Raw genomic sequence first — 24,014 nt, 5'->3', positions numbered from 1 at the left:
AGTATTATAGTCTTGCTGACCAACTTAAGGTGCTAGCTAAAAACAAAAAAAAAGGGGAAATTGTAGATTCTCTGTTAAAAATATTGTGTTTTGAAGATCAAAAGGAAAAGTGCTAAAGAGTCCTCATGAAGATATGACTATAAAAAGCATGTTGTCAATTTTTTTGGTGATGTATGAAGGATTAAAATAAATGTCTTAATGATATAAATCACAAATTATCAAATGTGAGAAAAATTGAGTTTATGTTTAAATAAAGTTGATTCATTATAGAAAAGTTGAAGTCCTTTAGGAAGGATTTATAAGGTAAAAAAGGGATCTAGTTTGGTTATATGACCAAGTTTGAATCTTTGCAGTACAATTTATTTGATGAAGAAAGATACCAATATGAATTAGGTTCAATAGACATTGGTCTATAGTTGAACACATAACAAAGCTATGTGATTTAGTAATAGATTCCATATTTGTGAAGGCGATAACAATCTAGTGGGAAGTGTAAACAACCCAATATAGGTGTAAAAAGGGAATCAAGTGCTTTTGGATTGTCATCTGTTGGTTATAAAACATATACTTATTTGTCTAGTCTACTATAGGTGGCTTCTCTAGCTATCTAAAGTATTGTAATAGTCTAGGGAGTTTAAAATCATAAGTGTCGTAGTCATTGTTGATCAATGGAGTGTAGTTTGAAAAGAGTTCAGTAAGGATTATTAAATGCCCATACATTTTGTTAGTTGTTTTGTACTAGTTGTCACATTTGCTTAATATAATAGTTTGGAAATGCATTCAATCCTTACAAAATTCACTCCAACTAAAAAAGGTTAGACTCTGTTTTAATTTTTATTCATGCATGCATTGTCTCACACAATAAGTGCAACAAATTTGCTATGAAAACAATCAAATTTGTATCACAAGTCCATGCATTATTGTTGCAATATTTATATTTTGAACCTCGATATTGTTGTTCACTTTATATTAATCCCAAAACAAGAAACTCAATTGTAAGCATTTTATGAATCCACTGTTGAATCACATATTAGATTTTATACAAAATTGAAATTCCCATAAAAACCCTAAAATGAAACAATTTAATATCCAGTATTCTTTTTAGATAAATGTATAGAAGCTAATTTTTCTTTTTCATATTTATGATATTAGAAAGTTGTATCATAATTTAAAACTAACAAAAAACCAACTTCCTTCAAAATGTTCTCAACTACTCCCATATAATCTATTGAACCACTAATTATTAAAAAATCTCCAAATTTTTTAAATAACAAGTTAAGAAAATCCTTTGGTGAAACCAAATCCTTACCCCATCAAAGTGCTTTTAGTATACACCCACTTTCTTTTCTTTTCTTTTTATTTTGAAACAAAGCAGTATTACAAAGAATAACAACTACCTCAATTGTAGTTGAAAGAAAAATACATTAAACATCACACTAGCAGCAGATAGACCCTACTAATTAAGAAACAAATACAACGACTTTACTATACACTTGCAAACTAAGAATAATTACAACAGGTCAACATGCATTACAATGAAGAAACATGATAGAACACTTTGCACAAGTTCGCATTGAGCTATTATTGAAGTTGATTAGTCTTATCTTGAGTTAGTTGAAGTTGTGAGAACAAAAAGGCAACTTGAAAAACTATGTGAGTAAAGCATTAGAATGTCAGTTTCTAAAAATAATTGCTTGAAAACACTATGGTACACCTAGCTTTCCAAATATGCCTCAAAATACCCTGTCTAATAGAATCAACTATGACATCATCATGCAAACCAAAGCCAAAGAGAACTTCTTGCCAATTCCACTTATGACAAAAAATAACGGAAAAATCCATTACGTTTTAATGAAGGGACATCCCAAAATATACATCCAGGCCAACAATTAAGTTTCTACATCAATTTTAGATTTCCATATTCACTGATCAATCCGAACTCCTTACACCCACTTTCTCTCAAGTCAAAAAAAACACACAACAAAAATGATAAAAACATTGTTATCCTGAATATTTTATCCTCCGAATCGTAAGGGTTAATTTTTCTATATTGCGATGAAATTGTTAAGTTATATGATTGCGGCTTCCTCCAAAACCTATTCTACGATCACTGTAAGTACATTTATTTTTTCGTATGCTATCTATCCATCACAGTTCAGAAAACGAAAATGCAGATAGGCTGCAATGCCGTAAAAAAATGCCTGTTCAACTCGTAATATTAGGTTATGTAACCAAACTAGTAATATATAATGCATCCTTCTGAGTAGTTATGGGAGCTAACATTTGTCTCCTCTGTTATCTTGGCCTGAATATTAATCATCTAAACTTTGCAAGTACAAAGGTATTACAGATTCATGTCTGTTTCAGTCGTGGAAGTGGTAATTGAAGCTTCTACAGAAGATCTTTTGAAAAACAGGCAAGTAGCAGAGCATAGAGTAGGCCATCAGTCTGGGGTAGGTCTTAGGTTCAAATCCTAAATTAGGTCTTAGCTTCATTTTCTGATCTGTTATTTCTTGCATATGGCAAGATAACACAATTTAGATTTATTCAACATTAGCTTATGGCATTCTTCTTGTTTTTTTTCAGATATGATCATTATGGCGAAACTCTTCCGTATTATTTTTGCTGATATAATTGTTATGGCAACTCTTGAATGTGTTATGTTATTCTTACTTTGGAATTTCTGTAATGGAAAATTTGTTAATGCTTATGCATTTTTCTGTGTGTTAATTTATTATGATGTCGAAATTTGGAACTGTCATACATTCTCCCCAAAACAAATTTCAAATGTTTTCGTTTAAATGCTTTCTAGTCCTGTTTGGAGCATTTGAAGGATGATATCATTCTTTCCTATGTTAGGGGTTAGCTTCAAATACCCAAATTCTATATTCAAATGTAAAATATATTTTCAGAAATCTTAATTCTTAAGAGTCTACTGAGCTAGCACCTCTGTATGAGAAGTCAACTAAAAAGCATAACTCTTTGCTTTTATATATATAGTTGTTTTCTTCAAAAGACTGTAAAGCCTGTCTACACTGTATCATTGGTGGTATTCAACGGTCGAGGAACGGGTACCCAATGAAAGGCAACCAATACTAGCAGCTCATCTCACCCAATGAAGGGCAACAAAGTCCAAGCCATGTGACTGTTTTTCTTACAGTAATAACATACAATTTTATTATTATTGCTCTGTGCGTATATTAGATTTTTATATTGAGAATTAACTTCTAAATCTTTTCATTTATGATGATGCTGTTTCAGGATTAAATTGTGTTCAGATTTTTGAATCAACGTTTCTGTTTCTCTTTTCATTCTGATAAAGGATCATGGAGTGTGATCTGAAACGTTGATCCAAAAATCTGAACACAATTTAATCCAAAAGCACCAGCATCATAATATCATGGATTGTGACAATCTCTTATCATTAATCTTCTCATTTATTTATTTTACTTTTGTTGAAAGGCTTGAAATCATATCTTCTATTGTTTTGACAAGTTATTTGAATGTGTAAAAATAGCATTTTTGTATTTTGAAGGTAAACTGTTTAACAAAATAGTCTTAGCATCTTCATCATCTATTGGAGTGGTGACTTTTACCAATTGTCAAATGAGAGAACTCAAATTGCTTATGTGATATGACATAGTAATTCATCTTCCATTTTGAATCTAAATAGTTGAAATTTTAGAGAAAACTTTGCATTAATGTTTTTTGTTTCTAACATTTTATTCAAATTATTCCAAATTTCTGATGACGATTTATCTAAATCTATATGATATGATGAAATACCAGAAAAAGAAAGACCAATAATAACATTAGTTTTATCTATCTCTTTTATGCTATTCCAATAACTTATTTGCATCGGTAGGTGGTGTTTTAGTCCATTCACCATTCCTTTGAATTTTAGTTTTACGATTATGAAAGTTGAACACAGGGATCTCCATCTTGAAAACTTAAAAAAAAAAATGACCATGACCCCACCCACACGGACTCTGCGGACTCTGGCAGTAATAATAGGTTGAAATGCCTCTGAAAGATTAATATGCCAAAGACGATTTCTTTTAATCTGCCAGCAATTAGTCTGTATCTGCTTTGTATCAGCCACCGGTGCTAAATAGAGGCGCTGTTTAAAATAGACACCACCCACCATAAAGTCTCATGTCCAAGTTAGAGAATTGTTGCTGAAAATAGCTGCCACCATTTGGGAATTGAAATGCTAGTCTCTGCTTGTTTCTAGAATCAAATATAGTCATGTTCCTTTCTAAGCTTCTTGCTTGGATGCTCCTGCATCAATACCTCACTTTTACAGTTTTATTTACTGCGAGGAAAATTATCTATCTGCTAATGTTCTATGTTATTTACTACTGGTAAATTGCCAATTGATGATATCTTCTCTGATATCTTATCTGACAATTTTGGGTGTTTCATGTGAAAGAAAATCTTCCATTTTTATTTCAGTTTCACTATACTAGATGTATGGAAGTTGATAAGTGTTAGTGTTTTCTTTTTCTTTTTTAATTTTTTTAATGATGGATTAATGGCAGGTTCTATTGGGGCCGCTCCCTTATAGCTAATTTCAAAATAAAAGCCAAGACTGCTAGATACATACATAAAAACTTAGCATGATTTTCAGCATTGGCATTCTTAACTATCATACTACTCTCACTATCAAAAAAAGAGGGGTATATACAACTCCATTAACTGCATCTGAAACCATCACACCTGGCTCCAAAGTGTCCCTCTAATGAGCTTGAACCAGCTCATCTGCAGTAATGCTTGGCGTAGTGAAATCACTTCTCACTTTGAAGCGGTTACCCCTTAAGGTGATCTGCATGTTGTCAAACACAAAAGCCAATTCATTTCATACCCTTTCAAACTTCCAACTCTGTCTTCTATGCTTCTTTGCTCATTTATGCTACCCTCCACTCTCTGGGAAGCAGGTACTGTAAACTACTGATTGTTATCCTTTGAATATCTACTTCCAGAGATCTCCATTGTAGTATGCAGAATCCAAGCTACAATAACATCATCCATAAAATACTTTTTTCAAATAAATAAGCTAACATTTTCAATGCTTGAATGGACTGTCATGGCTCCATAAGGACCAGATTGGGATGGTACTTCTATTGTTGAACACCCTCACAACTAGCTCCCTTAAGCCTGTAAAGAAATTTTTTTGATAAGGATCTTCAATCCACAATGGCTAACACTTATTAAAAATGGTCCTGGGTGGTCGAATCTAAATCTTTATGGGTGAGAGTAGACTGGAATCTGAACAAAATGTCAGACTCCATGACCTATGATTATCTTGGTCGATTCTTCGTTTTTAAAACCTACTTGAATGCACCCCCTTCCTAGAATCCGAAATAACTCAATTGCACGTCTAGCTGTCTGCCATTCATTTTTGGTCCATCCTAGAACATCCTTACAAGCAGGAATAATCCAAAGAAAACCAGTTTGCTTGATGCTGCAAAATATTCTCAAAAACTACTGTCTACCTTGGCTGAATCAGACATTCATAACGAAGAAGCCAAGTAGGTGTCCACAAACTGCTATGATTCAACGTGCTCAACAAATAATGGTTGCCTTCATTAAATCATGGGGATGAAGGGGGATTCACTTTAATAAAAGGACCTTGAAAGATCAATAATCTACCATTTTACTGGCAACTACTTTAGTCTCACAATAGCAGAAAAATGTTTTGGGCAACTGTTTCGTTAGGCTCTAATTTCTACTCATGGTCCCAACTGCAAGTCTTCTAATCCTTGCTTCCAGGATTTCTCTTTACCATTTGGTCTGCATAATTTACATTAGTTGTGCCTATATGGAAAGATTAATTCTCTAACATGCACAAAGCACAATTATGTCTACTTGATGGCGACTTGTACCTCTTCCTTGTAATAGACAAACAACTTAAGTTCTGTGGATCTGTTCCTTAAATTTGTGCTCTCATAATTTTAGGTGAGCTTGGATTTGAGGACTAAATTCTAATAAAGTCAAACACAACCATGTGCATGTTGGGCAGGTTTGGAATTTGTTGTAAATGTCAGAATAATTTCATTTGCTAGGCAGGATCACTAGTGAGCTGTCCCATCTTTAGCATGCCCATACCTTTGATCTTGAAAAGATGGTCGGTGGCCATTGTTTCACTCTGTAATGTCCTAGCAGCATAGAGAAATTGAGTCATACAGGTCTTATAAATTTCTGCATTATAAATATGAAGGGATGATTTTGATTCAAGCTCTACAGAGGCATCAAATCACATTGGGTTTCTAGTGTAAATAAATAGAAAGGGATGAGAATCACACTGGTGGTGGAACATCAGTGATTCACAAGCAGGTTCAGCTGGAGTTGTTCCACTGAGAGGGAAAGCTGCAGAGCTGGGATCATGTTGTTAATAGTGATGCATTGCGCATTGAGCTTATAGGGTGATCATTATTGCTAATCTGATGTTCGTTGCACAATTAATGCAGTTTAGCCAAATCAATAATAATAATCTTAATTTTAGTCTATTGAGGTGCTATTTTCTTTTTCTTTTAGTTTTAAATACTGGTTTAGATCGTCGAGGGTGTCTGGAATTTCCTGAAAAGGTAAATGCATTCTATAGATAAGATTTTGGCATCGTATCTTGCCTATTAACTGGTATTGTGCTCATTAGCATAGCTTGTGGTGTATTTTGACCAAAGAAACGGGACTTGAATTCAGCTCAGACTCGGACTTGGGACTCGGAGTCAAATTCGGCTTCAGACTCGGTTGACTCGGTGGACTCGGGAAAGTGAAAAACTCAAGAAATTTAGAGATTTTTAAAGATTTAAAACTTGTTTCAGGTACCCTTTATTGAATACACCTTAAAGACACAATAACATCATCAAACTTGGCTCATTTGATTACATACACAAGTATACATCAATCGCATAAGCATAAACGCAAATTGTAGCTGAAGGAAATAACAAACATAGATATATAAATATTGTCAAATGTATACAATATTACAAAACTCATGGAATAAAAAATCCATGTCATCATATGATCATCATCAAATGTTTCATACAAATACCAAAGGTAAATACAACTACAAGCCTATGGCTCAAAGGAGCCAACACGGCTGCACCCTCCGGCCCCGGCCCCCTGCGAAGGCGTCTAAGGTAGGTCCTGGATGATTTTACAGCCATAGCCGCTCCCCGTGACACCATGCCATGCTCACCAACATCAGGAACATCCGTGTCACTATCTGCCTCTGAATCTCCTATCTGTGCTCGTGCTCTTCGCTCCTCCTTTGCCATGGCTACAGTCTTAGGCTCTATATCTACCTGGTCGATCCAATCAGTGTCAGACTCGGAGGTTAAATTTTCCCTACTTCTATCAACGCAATTTCCCCCCATATTTTTCGACGGGGGTTTGGGGGCAGCTCCCCGCGAGGCCACAAAAACTTATTATTTAATAAAGGCGTTGGGTGTTATTTTTCTATTGGTTGACATGTTGTAACTCTAATTTTTCTCATTCATCCGAGTCTGAGTCCCAGAGACTCGGCGAGCATGTCTCGGACTCGGACTCGCCGATTCTGACGATTTTCTGGCAATTTTCGTTTCTCTGATTTTGACTGTCATTTCTCTACAACAATGTTTAGGCAGAGCATCTGCATTAACTTGTGCATGAAGTATGGATTGTATCATAATGTTGTTTGAATTTTGTCTCCTTGTTTAGCCTAATTGTAATCATCTCCACATCGCAAGCTTAGTGTAACTGTAGATAAATGTATAAGGATGTATCTATGGCAATGTAGACACTGAAATTATTCCCCTAATAGTCAACCCCTAATTCCTCCTAATTATTGATTTATTATTTATCATCCTAATAGTCCAATATTACTCAGACTTATGTGTAAGGAAATGGTTCTGTTCAAATGACACATCTAGTTATTTTGACAGGTTTAAGTGTTTTAGAGGCTCACATAAGTGATCTACGGGATGGACTTGAAATACAAGGCAGTTGGTTTATTTATGGTCTTTTTAAGTTTCTTTGTATTTGACTACTATACATTCTGGGTGATCATTATGGTATCTCTCTCCCTGTTCATGTCGGTTGGTGTATATTTAAAATTGCTCATTGTTTTCAATTTGGTATTTTTTAATTCTGTAGTCTGTAGCTGATACTCAGTGTCAAAACAGGCTTAACCTGTTTCTTTTTATCCTATTTTTGCAGCCTCTTCTGGACAGAGATCACTTTGCCCATAACTATTTCCTACCTAGGGAGCACGCAATTATAATACCTTCATTTGGCGGGGTTGCCCTTCTTAGCTTATTGTTGGTTTTCGTTGGGTTTGCAATGCTGAAAGCAAAACAAAAAGCTTCATGACGTATGCTTGGATTTTTGTAACAGCCATTTTTATTTATAAATTGTCACTCTCAAATTTTCTTGCTGTAGAACTTTGAAATAAATATTGAGCTATTACATATTTATAATAAATAATATTGGCTTTTAGATGTGCAAATTTTTACTTTCAGGACTCATGAAACGAGCTTTTATGTAAGTATGGGCTTCAAGTACTAACTTGGACTGCAAATATTTTCAACTATGGTGTCAGATTCAATGACATTGAAGAGTTTCTTGGAACAAGATGTGAGAGTGCATTTCACAAAGAACAAGTTATTATTACCACAAAACAGGTTCACAATAACTTAGTTGATCAATAACCATTGGTCACTGAAAAGGATTGTTAAATCAATTTAGGTGCTAACTCAAATCTGCCAGGATAATGAAAATGCAAATACTTATCTTTTGGACTAGCTCTTTTTCTTCTGATACGTAAATTGATGAAATGGGGCCCTCACCTATTGTAATAAAATATCAGAAAAATATAACATTTTGTTGACGAAACACAACTCTTTACAGAGAAAAAAGTTGAATAATCTACACCATCCAAAGAAAAAGCTGAAGAAACTATACTATATTTAACAAAACACTCAAAGATCTAAAATCCAATCAAAGCTAAATAAAATATTTGCTTCCTTCTGCTCTTGGTGAGGATTGTATCCATAGTCTATTGAATTCCTCCATCAACCAAGTCATGGGCTTCCAACCGTAATTTTTAAGCTTTTCTTTTGCTTCCTCTCCACTTGTCTGTAGCCCCACAAATTTGGTTTTGTGATTTTTCTGTCTCGGAAAGGGTAGTGATACTGGGGAAGGATACCATTTCATCTTCATTCTCAAGGAAATCTAATATGTCTACACATGCTCTTCTGCGAATGCCTGGAGGAAATGATCCTCATCTCTCAAAATCTGCGCCACACAATACTGAAACTCCTCATGATAAGAAAACTGAATCGTGAGAGAAAAAGCATATTTATGAGAGAGTTGAATGGGAGCTGAGGTAACATGAGCTGAATTCCTGTTTGAGATTGTAGGAAGCTTAGTCTGAAGTCCAAGCCCTCTGTGTAGATTCTGGGGCTAAGAGAAGGGTAGCATAGTTTGCTAAAAAATCTGCCCATGTTCGCGATAAATGAAGTCTTTGTCAGGGTAGCCTCGTCATTTGTTAATGTTGACAGATCGAAGACCAGTAGAAATTTTGGATGAACACCACGCAAATTTGTGCCTTTCAAAATTCAAAAAATTGAGTCCATGTTGGTCCATCTGCATGAGAAGCACGAGCCTTGACCGTTTGAACAATTGGCTTGGAGATAACAATTAATGTCCAAATCTTCAGATACCTACTCTTTGCATATTTGCCTGCTCCAAGTCAAGTTTCACTAACACACCCAATTGATCTATCAGTTTTGAATGAGTCTAGAGTAGCTCATATCCAAGGGGAGATTATACATGCGAATCCAAAGTGAAACTTTGGTAATGATAGTAGTCACAAGTTAGAATTAGATGACTGCAGAATAAACAATGGTCTGAATTTTCCAAAGAACCAAGGGATGTGCTTACACCCAAAATTACAATCTTCCACAGATGGTAGGGCAAAGCTAAATCCGGTGGGGATATTCCTTTTTATGTAGGCACAAGGTCGAGTAGATCAACTGATCAATGCGGTTACTGGATCAATAACTGCATTACCTCACTCCCAATCTCAATATCAACCAATTTAGAATTAACAAATTTTTAATTGAGATTAACTATAATTTAGATATATATTTCTAATAAAGTTATATATACATATATATATAACAGTTGAAAAAAAATAATTATAAATTATATTTTTTAAGAAATCTTTTTTTTGATGGTTATGTTCATACAAAATCTTGTGTCATGATGATTTTATTTGATTATAGAAAATGTAGTCTAAATCATTTTTTTTTTTGTTGAATCCAAGGTGTAAGTGAACATATAGGTCATGTACTTTCAATCAAAGGTACATTTGAATCCTTTCAATAAATTTAGGCTTTAAATATTAAAAAGAAGCTATGATCAAATTTGGCTTACCTTCAATTGAAAGTTGTTAACATGCGATGGTGAGTGGACCTTCAATTCTTCATTTGAAGGTGTTCCCTGATTTTTGCCTCCTTGAAAATTTGTTTTGTGAAATGACCTACAAGTAGGACAAGGCTTGATGTTCCCATGCAAGCCATTCCAATATATTGCCCACTCTTCTCCTTCATCAAGACAATATCAAGGAAACATGACTAAAAAATTCATATGAACACAATGGACACCTAGATTCAGATTTCACAAACTATTAAATAGCCACTAGCAATGAGAACTCTTGGAGTATGTAGCATATTCAATCACAATAATACAATTTTCAACAACAAAAAATGCTAGTCCAACTTGAATGGTGATCCACTTCATTCAAATAACATTTATGTTTTATTAAACTTGGTTCAACATTGAAAGGTCGATATAAACGATTAAGTTCAATCTCACTTTGTAAGTAAAAAATGGTGAAACAATTAGTTGTTTAAAGGATAGCTAGAATGGACATGAGCCAATACTTAATGAGAAATGTTAAGCATTATTACACATGCTTCAAACTCAAGGGTATCTAGATTTGGCAAAAAGGGTGAGTCACAACCATAGGTTGCAAAGGAATTGTATCTTTAATCTCATTGACCATTTGTATTTCACACAAAATATTATGAGTTCAATTTCCAAATGAGTTTTTTTCTTTGTAATCCTCCATGGAACTATTGGATGAAATTGTGTTTTAAAACTATTCAAACATTTTAGGTAAAGTCTTTCATAATTCTTCACAAACGGGAGTCAATCTTTTAGCATATAATGAGTTGAGTTTAGCCTCAAAGATCTTTGAATGTTGTTCAAATTTCTTCAACAAAGACCATTAACAAGGACAACAATGTCCCTTGTACTACTTATCTAAGTTAGAGCTAGCATAATCTTCTTCTAAGCACATATATGTGTACACCAAACTCACCACAACCTAGTTGAGTGGTGAAGTGTCTCTTTGCATCTAGTTAGGGAATGTCTTGTTTGTGCATAATTCTTATTGGCTTGACCCGACTCACCAAAATACTTCTATTTTCAATTTGGTGTACAAGTTGTAGTGAGCAAAAGAGTGCCTTTGAGAGCTAGTTTAGATCTAGGGACTAATTTTTTTGTTATTCAAGTTGGATGTTAGCCTCTTGTGAGGTGTAAGATGTCAGTTCAACTATAAAGATATTGAATGAGGAAGCTATTAGACTTACTCTTGTTGGATTTTTTTGGTATATGTGGGTTTCGCTAGGGTAGATTTGGTGTCTTCAAATTTATTGTTAATTTTGATTTTATAATGTTCATATTTGTCCTTCTTCTTATCCAACTTTAAATCATAATGTTCATGAACTAAGTATGAAATATTCATCCTATTTTCTTTTTGTAGATTGCCTTTGTAGGACTATTTATTTCTTTAATGCTTTGGTCATATAACTTTACATGCACACCAAAGTGAGATGAAAATCTAAGACATAATTATTATAATATAAATATTGCTACTTGTTAATATATATCTATAAACCTTATCAGTCAATGTAATATGTATAAATTTAGGTCATCACAAACCATCCACTAATTTTTGTATAAACAATTAATATAATTTAAATAATTTTACTTTAATTTTCTTTTCACAAAATATGCTTTCATTTTGAGTTAAAATTTTATATAAATAAATAAATAAAAGACAAAAATTTTATATATTATTAAATTAATTTTAAATTATAAATTTAAAGAAATGTATAAATGAAAAAGACATCATTTAAATACTATATTATATTTTATATATATTATTTTATGAATGGAATCGTATCTTCTTCCTTATTTGAAAAAATATATAAAAATTAAATTATTTAAAAATAAAAATTATTGTTTATAATTATAAATAATTTAAATTTATAATTAGAAAAAATATATATAAATAGTATAAAAAATTATATGTTAATTTTAAAATCTAAATATAATGAATATTTTTTATAATTATAAATAATTTTAATCTAAAATTTGAAAAAAAAAATTGATAGAAATAAGACAAATATTATATGTTAATTTTTAATTTGAAAGAAGCAAACAGAATAATTTTTTTTATATTGAATCAATGCTGATTACAAAGAGTGAAAGCTACCAACAGATAAGGAAATAAAACATTGTCTGATCAGAGTACAAAGCAGCCACTAAATGGTTGAGAAAGACATTCATTTCATATATTGAACAACTAATCCATGGCTTTCAAATTTTTCTTGCATTGACACTGAAAACAAAAAGACCACCTCTAAAAAATGTCAGAGTAGAGTCTTAAAGTACCAGTTGTCTCATGAAAATTTTTAGAAACCAAAAATAACTTCTTTCTAATTAAATTCATGGTCAACAAATGTTAATTTCAAATTTTTCCCATATTATCTGAACCCTGTGAATCTCTTGTAACATAGATTTCCAAATTTTTTTACAATTATCTGAGTAGAAGATAACCGAACAAATAGATGGCATATAACCATTGTAATGAAGTTTTCATTTAGTGAGGTTTTCTGGATTTGGGTCACTTAGCCTAACCTATCTTATGATAATATCTTCCCTATAGATGTGATGTGTAACAGACGGACATGAATAAATCAACTGATATAACCAACGTTACATTATATTAGACTTGACGAGATTTCTTTGTCAAACTGGATTAATACTGTGCATAATAGTAAGAAACATGATCTTACAGAATAGGACTCCCAAGGACTTCTCATCAACAAGGGATTTTGATGATAAACCAATCTACTATATAAGCAGGAGCTTTGATTAACTTCAATCCAAATTATATAATGAATTTAACACAGACACAACAGGGGCATGGCAGACTCAGAAAAATCCTGCAACAACATCAATAACCAAAAAAACCAACATTAGCAGATAGCAAAATTCTCATGAGAATGCATTTATGGAGTTTTAAATTGAACCTGGCAATTTTATCTTCAACATTGCAACATGCCCATATGTAGTAATGCACAGAGTCCATTGCAAAAACAATCATTGTTACAAAGCTTTCAGTCCATTAACTTATTCAAAAACAATTAATAAATGAATCGCTGTCCCTGTCTTCATAGTAAAAGAGAACACTTAATGCACAATAACCAGATTCTTTGCAATGAAACATTTAAAAGTAAAAGGTGACTAATGTGTTGTATTTCAGGATTTAATTGTGTATCATTTATTTGTTTCAATGTTTCTGATCGATGAGAGAACTGTGGAAAGAAAATGATGATGATGAATCAATGGATCATAGAATGGCAGTTGAATCCATAAACACAACACATTAATTAATATGAACTGGAAAAATCTAATATCTATGAAAAAAAGGTGAAAATAATGTTTAGAATTCCATTGTGAGAAACCACTCAGGCCTTAAAAGAAATAGGAAACAGAAGAAAAATAGGTCTGAGATACAAACCCAAACATCCATATTATGACACCCACAAGTGAAATCACCAATCCGGCCAAAGCAAAAGGGAGAGACAATAGAAATCCAAATGGCTTGCATTTGCACTTGGAGACCACATTTTGCAGAGGCTAAAAAACTCACTGATAATTTTTTTTCCTCCATCTGTAATCGTTTTAAAGGCCAGGCTTTTGAATACAGACAATACCAGTTAAACCCAAATCCAATGCAAGTACTATCATTTCAGATCAGAGTGACACACATAGGTACAATAAACAGAAAGTTTTCTGAGCACAAGCAAAGACAAATAATAGTATAAAATTCCCATTCAATTCTCATGGAAGGCTCAGGGCAGCCAAAAGAGAGCAAGTCATTTAACACAGCTAGTGCCTACAAGAAAGGATGTATCAAACAAACAAGTATGATGCAATCGTGCACATGTTGGCAGTTTTGTACATGATGAATGAAAGAAAACAAGAGACGTTTCCACTGGAGCTCACCTGAATAGATGCATTCATTATATCACTGTCAGATAAAAAATAGGTTTTTCCGACAATAGACCAACATACACTTCTTTTCCTAAAGGAAACATCACAGTTCCTCTGGTTAAAAGAAAGCCTTCATATTTTACTGAACCAGAACAGAGTATTCTCCAACACTGGGTATATTCCACACATTTTTCGTGTGGAAGAGAGGACTGCAGCTTTGGTTAAATGAAAGAATTCAAATTTGACTGAATCAGAAAAAACATACTTCCTACCATTTTGTATTCATCTGAATACCCATAAGTTCAAGCTAATCTTTTGACTGAATCAGAAAAAAACGACACTTCCTACCATATTGGATTCATCTAACTCCCATAAGTTCAAGCTTCTCTTGAAAACCCTAAAAAGTAATGTAGGTTAAGTTTGTTCCATTTTTAGATATTTCAGCGATCAGACAGGGAGCGTTATCTCTTGAATGCCCTTTAGATTGATTGATCGTATTTGGAGCTCTTTGACTTTTTAATGGCATTTTGATCTACTTCAGTTTTCCATTTTTCCATGATATGTATATGTGTCTATATATGGCATCTAATTGTGTTACAAACAAGGCATTCATATCTTACTTGTGTGGGATTTGAACTTGTGACATTTCTTTCAAGAGCACAAGTTCTCTTGACCACCACTTGGGGAAGCGTACTAGTAGCCATTATAGCTAACTTCGTGCACCCACAGATCCTAAAGGGTACATCGGATTTCGACGATTTCGTTTTTTGTTGTCTTCGTATGAAACTTAAGGGAGAGGACCCAGTGGTTGAGCACCCTAACTTCACACTTCTCAAAATCTTGCATGGAAATTTCAAATCACTTCCAATATTTTACAGTAGCTTATTTGGGAAGTCCCCTGCTTATAACCAAAGTTTCAGCACCACATCATCAAATATGATGCCACATCAACATGTTTTTTGCCAAGGTGTCCAAAACAACCCAAAAAAAAGGTGAAACCAATAGTGGTACATAAGGGCACCCATACTTGTGCAATTGATGTTGCATCACATGATTGGTTGCTTTTTACAGCTAAGGGTACATTTCATTCAATTATGGGTATAAAAGTCACAACTATTGGTACAATGTTGTCAAAAAAAATTGGACATTAAATCAACAAGCATGGGTATTAAATCAACAACTACTATCACAACAATTGGAATGCACTCCACTACTGGGTCCTCTCCCCTAACTTCTTATAGCTATTGTTATGGTTTCTGGGTAGTAATGACGTGTGTTGTGGGATTTGTCATGTCGCTTGATACCTACTTAAAGCTGCCCCAATAACTGTGCACTTAAAATTGTCAACACTTATGGACAAATGTCCTAGTAGTCATGCACAGATGTCCAGTAGTCATGCACAAATGGGCCAATTATGGTCCAAAAAGGCTAAAAAGTGAGCAGCTATTTTTATATGTGAAATTTATTAATGAGCTTTTAGTTACTATTTTTTTGTTTCCTTTCAAGTTACTAACTGGGGGGTTGGGTGCACAAGGAGTGCACGGTCATTGGAACTATAACAACTATTGGTGCTCTTCTCCTAGGCCAACTCATATCACAAATATCAAATATTGTATAACTTCAAATCTTATTTTTCTTTCCTTTATTTGTTATTGTTGGAAAGAGGTTATTTTGGACTTTTCCATAATTTCAAACCTTAAATTTCTTTCTCTTTTTGTTTTAGCTGGAAAGAGGTTACTTTGGGCTTTGGTCTTCATAGATTCTATGAGAGCATTTTGTTCAATATATAGAAAAGTAAATATTTGTAGTGTTCTAATGTAATCTTCACTATGAAGCTGAAATGGTAAGTTTTACTTTGATATCATTTTTCAAATTATCTTTGTGGTCTCATTTATAGGGGGGTCCCAAAGAGCCTATGAAGATCAACAACCACTTGGATAAGATAATTTCAATTCTGCAGCTCCATAAAAAATACTTTGTGCTCCAAATAAGTATGATGTATGTTGAGTTTGGAGTTTAAGACCACTTTTGTAATGAGGTTTTTTATTTGTCTAGTGGCTTTGGGGCGCTATTCTTCTTGCCTCAAACCTATTATGAATTGTATTGGTTGTTTGTAGTACTATAACTTTTCTTGAGAGTCTCTTGGTTGCCTAATTCTATGTAAAAAATATATATATATTATTATTTTTTTTTTAAATATCACATACGATTCTAAATATTTAAAGTGATAAGATTATTATTCAACTTGTGTTCTATGACATTTATTTAAGTATTAATAGGCGAATTTAAACTACCCAGTGTGAAATTTAAGATATGATGAAATTGCAAAGTTAATAATGTGAAGAGTTTCATCATATTGATTGAATAGTTTAATCAAGTCTTAATTTTATAAGGTGGTTATCTCTTTTCTTATTGTCACATGGTATAAATCTTTGCTTTGTTTTATCATAGATATAATTTATGGATTCATTTTTTGAGGACCAAGAGAATTAAATGTCTAGTTTGATATGAGATTGAATTTGGAAAGTAGATAAGAACAACAATACATTTTTATGTTGTAGAAGACACAAATTAAAAAATCACCTTCAAATGCCTTAAGATAAATAAAAAATATTGGTCATCAAATGTTTATGGTGCATGAAATGTACAAGATACTATGTGAAACTACTAAACTGAATATGGTTCAATAGAAAAATTTATTAAATGAGGCATCACTAATATGTATCTCTAATTGTATTTACTATGTCTAGGAACACTAGATAATTTCTCCACACGTGACAAACATATAGCCAAGTGGTGAAAGCCTCTCTAAAGAAGCATGCAATTGTAAGGGTACAATAGTTTTCCTAAAACAAATATAACCCAACCAAATTTTCCTTTTTTTTCAATAAAGCTCTCAAGGTCACAAAAATTTGATACAAAAGTAAAGATTGATGTAGATGTCTCAAATTTTCTTCTAACAAAATTTCATTCCAAAAAGAAAATATTCAAAATCAAGAAAAAAATAAAAGGTATATTTATAAAAAGATGACAAGATTATAATCATGATAAGGTCTTTAAAAAATATAGAAAGTTAAAAGGTGAAGTACCTTTTAAGTTGATAAACACTTAAAATATCAACCATGAGGCTGGTTAAATAACTAAGTGAATAATACATGCTTAATACTATATTGAATTCAAAATGTTGAGGTCAACTTTGGAATTCACCCTCGATTGATACTTAGACTCCTCTCCTTAAGAGCATTAACATTTAGATAATGTGCACCTACCCTTTCTCTATCAAACCCTGGACCACTGCCTTCAACTCCCTCACTAAGCCAGTTAACGTGCGCTCTGTGTGGGTCCATCCCCCAAATATTCCCCTGTACTTTTGGTAACAGTCCTGCTATGAGGCCATTGGCAACTCCATAGGTCGCTTCCTAATGGTGGACGATGACACTTCCTCGATGGGCCACTCCACCTTCGCCCGCATTTTGGTCGGCATTGATGTCGCTTCTCCTCTCCTTGCAGATGTGGTGCTCATGGTTGGGGATAGGCCCTAGACGCAACCGTTGGACTTTGAGGGTCTCACCTTCCATTGTCGAAGGTGCTTCTCTACAAGACATTTGGCTTCGGATTTCTCTACTTCATGATGCAAGGGAGTTGTGACCTGGTGGAAGGACACTACACTTGATCATTTAACTATTTATGCTTCGAAGGAGCTTCCAAACGGATTGGGTGAGGAGTCACCTACTGACCCTTCTGGTGTTCCTTCAGATTCTGAGACCACACAGCCTAGCTCTACGACCCCTCGGTGAACTGCTACAGCTCCTCTGCAACCTCCAAAAGCTACGTGTGATGCACCTGCTATGGCACCGGTTCATTCTTCTGCAACTCTCATACTGCCTGTTGATGATGATCGTATTGGTCCTTTTCATAGGGAGCCCCCTCTAAATGACTCCCCCCTTGTTGATCCTGAGGACAACATTGCTTGGACAATTGTTCGTCGTAGGTGGAAGGGGAGGCCGCTCCCTCTTCCCCAAACCCTCCCCAATCAAGGTGTGGATGTTTCTACTCCTCCTTGATTTGGGCTAGTTTTGTTTGAAGTTTTGTAGGCCCCTTTGTTTGCCTGCCTAACTGGGTCTATGTTTTTGGGATGTGGATAGTCTCTGACTATGTTAAAGGGTCAATGACCTAGTCAATGTTGTTTTGTAATATAAAACATTTAGATAACAACTCTAGAAATTATTACGCAAAGCCAAATAATGGAAGAACAACAGTTACCTCTTAGGATTCTAAGTTAGATTCCTGGGGATATAAACTTGGGTATGTCAAAAAGAGTAGAATTCTGAATCAAGTGACTTTTTCATAATCAACACAAAAAATAGGGTTTTTAGTAGCAAATTCATTCATTTGATAACAATATGTTACTAGATAATATCCATGCATAAAAATATCCTCATCATTATATTTCTTCATTAGTTTTCTTTTGCATTTGGTGGTAGCAAAATAGCAATCTAAGTTTTACAAGCAATGTCATTTGTCATCAAAGAGGGTTGATACCACAAGGAGAACATAATGCTCTAGTCACTTGATCTCAACCCCTTGGGCTCCTAACCATAATATTGTATTACGTAAGTGGCCTTTTATAAGATAATAGAAAATATAATATAAAAGACTATTTACTAACTCCAACTGAAGGGTTAACCCCATTGTTTGAAGGTGAAAGAGAGATATCCCATAAGATGAGTGCATTGAACTTAATCATAATTTGACTTCGAGTACAATTAGGGAGTGAACTAGGGAGGTGATGAGAATACTAATTGAGATTGAATTCTAGTTCTACTAAACAAACGTTATTATGAATTATTCATATTTATAATAATTATAATTTATATAACTCAAATAATCTAACCTAATATATGTAGCTAAATTTTGATAATTAAATAGCATGAATGTTATACAACAACACTCAAGATGCTCATTAGCCTTTCCCTTCTTAGATCCTTCTTGACAATAGTTTCTAATAACACTTTTCTTACATATTCAACTACATATGGATATTTAGAAGTAACCCATGGCCCATTTCCTTATAGTCTTATCATCTCCAAGCTTCTAGAACTTGGGTGTTCTAACTTCTTAGGTAATAATAATTTCTTGAATAATCTAGGTCATCCGCTACTACATTCAAACATTGTTCTATAAAGCACCATTAAAAATGCAAAAATGAAAGAACCTATTTTCTCATGACTAGGCTTACCACTCATAATCGTCTAAGATTTGTTGCTTTTGTAATGTAGAATAAACATAATAAATAAAAAATTAACTTCACTATCTTATTGATTCGATAACATGATAATTTATTCATCTCAAATAGGAAAAATGCAAGCATAGTAATTTTTATGACAACACCATATCACAACTAATTGGAACATGAATAGATAAGCTATATACTATAGCATCCTTCTCATCAATTGATTTTTCTAAGGCTTTTGGAATAAGATTCCATCCTTCACAATATAATTAGTGCACCCAAAATAAAAAGTACAACTCACAATTGTATTCTTATAAATAAAAACCACATAACCTATGAAATACAAGAGAAATGTGTATGCCCTTTTCATTGTGCTTTTAGTGTGATCCCACAATAATGGGTTACACTTTTTGCCCAAACTTGATATTGAAATCAACATTTTGAACTAAATATTCACTTTATGAAACCTGTAGCAACTAAATTGTTAGTAATTTGAAGATGATACGAACTAGTGATTTGTGAGAATTTGTTTGTAAATTCTATGTGCTTTTTTTTAATTTTATAATTAAATTATAAATTTGTTTACGTAACTTGTAATAACTTACTTCTTATAATAAACAACATTCTTAAAAGTGGTGTTTATGACGTCACGCATAACTTTTTTTTTTTCAAAGGATAAACTTCAGTTTTTTGAATTTAGATTTATAACTCCAATATCTAACACTTGCATTTGGTTTCTGTAACGTCATAAATTGTGACCTTGCAATTGTTTACCACATTTGGGTCTTCACATTGGTGAAGCAAATCCCTAAGCCTGATTGGAGACCTAAGACATGCTCGCACCTCCCAAAACATGCATTTCCTTGCACCCTGCAGTGCCTCTTCCTGCTTTCTGTCCTAAATTAGGGCAGGACAGGGGCATGGGGCCCTTGTCCTTGCCCTATTCTGGGCCCCCTCCACTTAAATCCCGCATTGGGCTTGTCAAATGAGAAGTGTGAAAATGTTTTCTATGTCGGCCTAAGACGGAAAATCAATTACTGATGCCCTGCTAAATGGACAAGGTTAGTCTAAGATAAACAACACAAGACACACAAGAAAATCGTTAGTGTTATTCAATCAAAAACTAATCTAAACAGGCATATCAAGAGAGACACTAAAATCATGCTAATATATCTAACTAATGAAACAAAGATAATGAGGCATCTCCAAATGTCTCTTAGCATGTTCTTAGCTCCTTCTCCCTTGTTCCTCTCCTCTCCAAGTTCCAAAATAGTGTAGCTCTCAGCAGCTTTTTGCACTATGGATGCTTATGGAGGATTGAGATTGTAGTATTGTGCTCCAAATGTAAAATGAAAAGCTAATATTAAGCTATTGATGCTAAAATGATTTATTTTAACAAAAATGACAATACATGAGTTTGCTATGCTAAATGCTCTCTAAAATGCCTATAGGTTAAATGCATACAAGTTTTTAGGATCTGGATTATGAAGAAATGGGCTCTATTTATAGAAAAAATGGAGCAATGGATGGTTGAGATTGAGTAATCTCAACAAGGGTCAGGATTGAATGATTTCAAATCCATGTGAGGGCTTTCAACCCAATCCCAGGATGACAAGTGTCAATGTGAGATAGGTTGAGAGGAGAGGGAATAAGCATTAAATGCTTGACATGACTTTGGGAGTTAAAGTCAAGGTTGGTTGAATGAATAAACTCTTTATTCAAAGAATAAAGTTTTTATCCAATGGATAAACCCTTGTGCAAATGTGAAATGGATGAATATGGTCAAAACAATAAATGTTTGGGGGGACAAGTTTGAAATAACCATAAATGGTTATGTAAGAGCCATAAATGGTCATGTAAGAGCCATTAGTGGTCTTGGAAGACTTTGGGGGTTAATTTGTTGAACACACAAAGCATTAAATGTTTTTCAAAGACTTTGGAGTCTTTGAGAAGTGACTCCATTTTTCTTAGGAATGTGATAATAATTAGGGGATGGATTAGGCTAATTAGGAAGGGGTTAGAAGAATCTAGAAGGGGATTAGATTTTTGCAAGTGGATTTGGTGGGTGAGGGAAAATAGGATTTTATTAAAATAAAAATTCATTTATTTCAATAAATGTGTGCAAGTTGCATTTGTAGGAAAATGCAAGTGGGTTGGGGATAATGATTTAAATAAATATTTTATTTAATTTATTTAAAAGAGGAAAAGGGGATTTTATTAAATAAATAGATTTTATTTATTTAATTGAGTGTGAATTTGGTTGAATAAATTAATTAAAATAAATTGAATAATTTATTTAATTAATAGAAGAATGTTTTGGGAATAAATTAATTAAATATTAATTTAATTAACTGATGGCTAGTGGATTTTTAATCAAATAAATACGAAATATTCATTTAATTAAAATGGACAAATTTATGTGACTACATTTGCCCCTCTTTGAGACGGTGCGGTTTATCGCGTCGTTTCAAATAAAGAAAAATAGGTGTGAAGAAAATGCCCCGTAAAATGTTAATTTAATGGGTGGTATGCCCCCTCGAGAGGTGGGCCGAATTTTTTTGAAAAATCGGGCGATCTCTCGAAAAAGAATGAAAAGTGGAGGGGAGGTAGAATAGAAGAAATTAGAACTAATGATGAAAGAATAGGAGAAAATGGAGTGAATACGAAGAAACAACAAGACAACAAGTACCCTGAGGTCATGCAAGAGATACATAGCAGATGTAGTGTGGGGTTTGGATTGATGCTATACAATTGATCAAAAATAGTTGGACAATCTGGTGCAATCGGTTTAATTGCCCCAGTCAAGTCAAAGCATGACAGTTGATGTCAGTTGGTCGCTTGGACATGATAAAGCCTGAGTAAGTGAGTCAAAGTGACCTGATGTGACTTAGACAATTGATGTAATTGCCCGATGAAGTCAAGGTATATGAAGCAAAATACTCGTTGAGACGTAGACAATTGATGTAATTGTCCGTTGGATTGTGTTTGATTGGTTGATCAATTGATAGTGTGTGCGTGTGATGGATGGTTGTGGGGAATCATGGTAGCCCCGTTGAGACTAGGTCATTATGATAAATGTCTGATGTAGTCTAGGATTACCATGATCGATTACCTGTTGAGACCCGAAGATACTTGATCAGAGTATCTGTTGATAGTCTAGGTGTGTGGGAGTCGATGTATCTGTGTAGACAGAGTAACTGGCTTAATTTTGTGGATGAGTGAGGATGGGAAGCGATGAAGGGATTAGGATGATGTTGATGATCAAGATAGGGAGGGTGAGGGGGGATTCGATGTTAGATAGAAGATATGGAGGACTAGGACCGAGTCCTATGGAAGAAGATGAGTAAAATAGAGTATGCATTATTATGACTATGTATGCATGATATGCAGCTATTATGAATGTATGGATGGGTGGAATGCAACGAAATGCAATATATACATATGAGATGAGATGATGATCCATAGTGCTCTATTTTCATCATTGAGCTTTAAAATGTTGTAAGAAAATACAAGCAACTTGACATAAAGATTCAAGATGACCTGTGTATTCCTTACATGAATTTTGATATAGCAAGTTAATACAAGCAACTTGATATAATGGATCAAGTTGACCCGAGTATTGCTTGCGGAACAGACAAGGATTATCTCCTTTCATGCATGACTTGGATCGTCCTCCTAGATCTTAGACTGATCATATCCTGAGACAAGTGCATACCGTAATAAGAGATAAAACCTTTATCCAGTTTGGATGAGGTAGGAGGAACCAAAGAAAGAGCATTGTACCTGCAAACAAATAGTATATATATAAAGAATAAAGAATATGGATCCTTGGTAATGGTTCATGCTCATATGGTCGAGGTATACACTGTAGTCAGCAAGCAGTAGTGATCTATGACTGTATTTTTGCCTATGATCACGTAGCTTAGTGAACTTCCCACGTAGACACCATTAGTACATGCCCCAAAACTTCATCGGAAATAAATCACAGAGGATACAAACAAGTGCGGTAAGAACCTAAAATAAATAACCCATAAATCAATCAAGTATATGATAGCTTAAACAGAATTTTCTTGTCAAAGAAAATGTCATCTTGTCTTTGCTTTGGTAAGGAAGGATGCATCCTTGTTGAAGATAGTTTGTTGTGTAGATTGTTGATGTTGTTTGGTTTGATTGATAAATGGTCATTTTGTGGAGTATATCACAATGTTTGTTTGGTATTTGCATGGATGAGTATGTACAATGTGTTGCCATGTTTTTGTGTGATTTTCAATGGTTTTTCGATGTTTTGGATTTTGTTGATTTTGAATGTTTTTGGTATTTGTGATGATTTTTTTTGAATGTTTTTGGAGTTTGTTGATTTTGAATGTTTTTGGTATTTTGTTGAGACATTTTCCAATGTTTTTGGTATTTTGACGCTGGTTTGAATGAAGAACTTAATGAATCATAA

General features: G+C 33.8%; 2 long non-coding RNA genes across 2 annotated transcripts; both read left to right on the top strand.

Moving 5' to 3' along the window:
• Window positions 1–1,836: 1,836 nt before the first annotated feature.
• On the top strand, window positions 1,837–8,478 carry LOC131039939 (uncharacterized). Its single transcript, XR_009104735.1, has 2 exons — window positions 1,837–2,112; window positions 8,200–8,478. It is a non-coding gene; the product is annotated as an uncharacterized LOC131039939 (long non-coding RNA).
• LOC131039940 (uncharacterized) lies at window positions 2,119–3,186 on the top strand. The gene is made up of 2 exons (XR_009104736.1): window positions 2,119–2,453; window positions 2,587–3,186. It is a non-coding gene; the product is annotated as an uncharacterized LOC131039940 (long non-coding RNA).
• Window positions 8,479–24,014: the final 15,536 nt, after the last annotated feature.

This window comes from Cryptomeria japonica, chromosome 11 (assembly GCF_030272615.1).
Source record: "Cryptomeria japonica chromosome 11, Sugi_1.0, whole genome shotgun sequence".
NCBI lineage: Eukaryota > Viridiplantae > Streptophyta > Pinopsida > Cupressales > Cupressaceae > Cryptomeria > Cryptomeria japonica.
This window is presented reverse-complemented; position numbering and strand designations above follow the sequence as displayed.